A 4,446-nucleotide genomic window follows, 5' to 3' on the forward strand; every position below is an offset into this window, starting at 1 on the left:
CTAGGAGTGAATGAAAATAATTACAAATTAGTTGGCAGACCAAACAATTTATACATTAAACACCACACCTATGCATTTTACCATAGTCCCTTTGCTTGGAATACAGTTTAGGGTAATCTGGGGAACTTCAACATACTGGGCTGATTTATTAAAGCTCTCCAAGACTGGAGTAGTTAAACTATCATGGGTGAACCTGTTCATGTCCTTTATGATGGTGTTCATGTCCTAGATTGCATTAGTAGTATATAGCATTATTTTACATCTTGATCCTAATGTTTTTTGTCTTTATAACTATATTTGTGAGGTTCTATGAAATTATTTGGACTAATTTATCATTATCAATAAGGGAATAACCATAGTAAATTAATGTTTTATTTCAGGGCCACCATTGGGGAAGGGGGCCAGAGGTACTTCTGTAAGAGGCTTTAATCAAAACAGCTTGACTTTTGTGACAGTGGAACTTTTAAAATGAGGGGGGAGGGCCCAGGAAGTTTACCTAGTATAGGACCCAGAAATTTCTTATGGCGGTCCTATCTTATATATCAGTAATTACACAGATATCATTTAGGCAGCAGTTTTAAGGTCCAGGAACTGTGTGTTTCAAGCCACTAGTTTCCAAATGCATTCTGGCTAAAGCCACCTACTTGGAACTGATCGTATGCTTGGTGAATGGGAAATGAGATTTGTACCATAAAATAAATTGCTCCAAAGCATAAAATTCCTAAGTGCTGCAGCAATCCCTGGGTGCAGGTCTGACCTGTTTCCACCCAGCAGAATCCTCACACTCTGTGCTGAGAGTAACTTCCCTATGAGATATACTCCAAATAACCCAAATATATTCACTAATACTACAAATAATCCAAAAAATTGCAGGCACCTGCCATAGCACATTTTTACACCACCTTAATAAATTCATCCTTGAGATTGGTACCATGGCACTCAATAGTACAGCTCACAAATATGCTATAATATCAAATTTTAGAATAGGCAACATGAGTGGTAAAAATTAATTTTACTGCATGTACAAAATATTTCTTTTAAATCACAATTACAAAAATGCAAACATTTGAAAAGGGGCCCCTGCAAAAAAAAAATCAGGAAATAATAAACAAATACCATTCTTCTTCTGAATAAAACAAGAAAGGTTCAAAATAAGCTAAAAAAAGTGATTTTTTTTAAGTGATTTTTTGTACTTAGCAAAGTTAATTATCTTCCTACAATAGACATTTTCACTTGGCTTAGTGAATGTGATGGCCAAAAATACCTAATCAGGTGCAAAAAAAAAAAAAAAAAAAAAAATACACGGGTATTGCTTGCTTATGATTAGATCATCTAATTTATTAAGATATGGGAAAGATCCTTTGCAAGGTAAGCTTCCAAATTACTTTAGTAAACCGAACCAATTGTGTTTAATTAGCACACTCATATTGGAAACATTTAATGTGTTCATGCCTTTGATTTTCAAAAAATGTTACATTTATTATAGAAAAGCCATTACATTATATTTTAGAATTTCTTCCTAATCTGCATGTTAATGAATCTCTAGGATCCCAGGCAGTCCCGTTGCCATTCCATTGGAATATTGATAATAATATTAGGTGAATATTTGTTCTCATTTGGAAATAGATGTCTCTTCCTGACAATATGTACTTCCTCTCCACTGACAGAACAAGTTCTATAAAAGCTGTGTGAGGAGGATACTGAAAGGCACATTACACTGGGCTGCTTAAACAGGGTTGCTTAGTAACCGATGACCTTAAAGATCTATCCTTTAAGCTTGACTCACCAGGCTCCATTAGTACAGTATTTACCAACACTGTTGTGACACCACCACTTGTCCAGAGAAGCATTCAGCATTTAAATCAATACAAATATAATCAATTACATATATTATATGGATCTATGAGTTCTGCAAGAAAATTTCTATTTTGACATCAGCCCACTATGTTGTCAGCAGATAGCAGCATGAGAAGTTTTGTCCTTAAAAATGCACCATGTAGTGGAGTTTTCCTGCACCGCAAGGTTTAAATATCAGTTTTGTTTAGGCCTTTATGAAAATACACCATAGTCCCCTCTCTCCTCGCTCTCTACGTGATGTCCCTGGTGAGCAAGGAAAGGTCAAGCAGCGAAGCTGAAATGGCTTTGGGTGACTGGTTGTACAAAGAGGAGAAAGTCTGCAGATACAAGAATAAAGTAAGCATTTTACCTTATCCATAAGCCTTTAGACAAGCAAAAACCATTGCGGTGCTTACATATAGATTCAGTTCAGTTATTCCGGTATAATACAGTAAACATGCATGAATCATTCACTATTTATTTCTGAATTGCAGATTTAAGCAAATAGTCTAATTCCCATATATTGTACGCTTTTTTATCTGTCAAAGGGATTTGTACTTTTGGTCATCTAGTCCCAAGATTTAGACAACTCTGCCACACAGCGCGTCCTTTCTGTCAAGGAGGTGAATACAATGCAAACAAAATATACTGCTTGGACACCTAACATGTGCAGTAAGTTTTACCACCATCCACCAAGACCTTTGGATCAGTAAAAATCTATGGATATGTAAATCTTGCTGAAAAAAGGTTAAAGGGAAATTAAATGCAGGTCAGAACAGTATATTATATAATAAATGCAATTAGGACAGATGTTTGTCTCAACATATTATTGAGCAGTGAGGTGTGAGTTACAGTATAAAATCCTCACTGAGTTGATCACAAACAAAGCAAAAAAAACAAAAAAAAAACTTTATGGAGCCTAGACATTCATTAACTTCTGGACCAAAATATGCAAAAAAAAAAACAACTGCAGAGCTTGTCATGGTCATTAAAGAGTTGGAAGAGCTTACAGAGGAGCTCAGTCTCAGCTGTGTTTAGCAAAAGATTTCTTCTGCACATCATGCAAACCACCCCCTCCAAATATCAAGCCTCTTTACTGCACACCAATGAGCAGGGAAGCCCTGTTCGTATCTAGGAGTCGTCCGTTTGTCGGATGTACAGGGACTACCTGTACAACCCCAGGGCCCTCAGCACAAACCCTAAAACTGTACCTTTTCTGCTGCGCGGATGGGTTTGCGAGAGGTACACTCTGCTCCAGCCATAATCATACCATACTCCCGTCACTTGTTTGGGTTTAAGTATGCTAATATATATATATATATATATATATTATTACATATATATATATATATATATATTGTATTTCAACATGCTATATATTTTAGCATGATATATATATGTTCTATTTGAACTGCATTTTCAGTGGTTTGCCTGGAGTTACCTTTTAATGTAAAAATACAGATTCCTGTTTATTATAATAAAATGTGTGTGTGTTTACTGTAAAGCACCTGCAATCACAGTCTTAGCCACAGGATAAATAAGTTCCTTGTTACCACAGCAACTGTGGAGCTATAATGTGAAAGAAAGCTTTGAATACACAGGCTTCACTAGTAACATTGGCTAAAAATGAGGCCTCATTTGCATTTTAGTGCATGAAAAGCAGAGTGATGTTTTCAAGCAGACACGCAGTGCCTTTGGGTAATTTACACATGATATAAACTTCAGTCTGGCGAAGCAAAGGGAAATATAGCATATCAGAAAAATATGTGTATTTACTCTGTAAAATCTGAGCTAGATTAAACCTGGCTCGTCATCCTTTGGAATAAAAACTCATTCTAGGGAGAATTGTTGCCAGAGATAAGTGAATCAATGCAGATTTCCCATTGAGATCCAGCCATGGCCCTTACCTGCAGTCAGAGCCCTCATATTGCTGTGGATAACCATGCTGAAATTAAGAACCTTTCACTTTGCATCTCTTCTCAGTTTCCCAACCTCAAATTATGTGAGTAACAAAGCAGACAGCAGACAGAATTTAGAAGTTATATTTGATTTGCAGGTAGATAAGAAGTGTCACTTTAAAATTACATATGTGTTGTTGGCTACACAAAGTGCCATGACATGACACCTGAATGCACTCTAGGTTGCCGACTATCCGACCAGCTGAAGCCTGAACGGGATTCTTTGCTATTTACCTTGGAAGCTTCCTGCCTTTTCAGTCCAGTTGAATCCTATTGTGATCGCATTCTCTTCCTATGTATGAAGCCCGAGTCCTGGTGTCAAATGTTAATATATGAAGAAGGTGATGTTGATCCATGAAACGTGTAACATTTTTTGATGCTTATAGAATAGGCTAATAGAAAAGCACAATATAAAGGCAACAATGATTTTATTATTGTTTTTTATGATATTGACATAGATTAAAGTATTGTGACTTTTGGCTTGGTTACATGTCTTAAGCTGGAACAAAATCTCCTTCTTTTCTTGAGGTGTTTTTTTGAGGTAATAAAGAAATTTCTAATGTAAAATGTAAAAGCCTTGGATAATCCACCCTTTACTGCACTTTACTTTCCCAGTTCATGGGAAACCCAGCATTCCAGCTGCATATGCCAT

This window comes from Pyxicephalus adspersus, chromosome 4, assembly GCF_032062135.1.
Source record: "Pyxicephalus adspersus chromosome 4, UCB_Pads_2.0, whole genome shotgun sequence".
In the NCBI taxonomy this organism is placed as follows: Eukaryota; Metazoa; Chordata; class Amphibia; order Anura; family Pyxicephalidae; genus Pyxicephalus; species Pyxicephalus adspersus.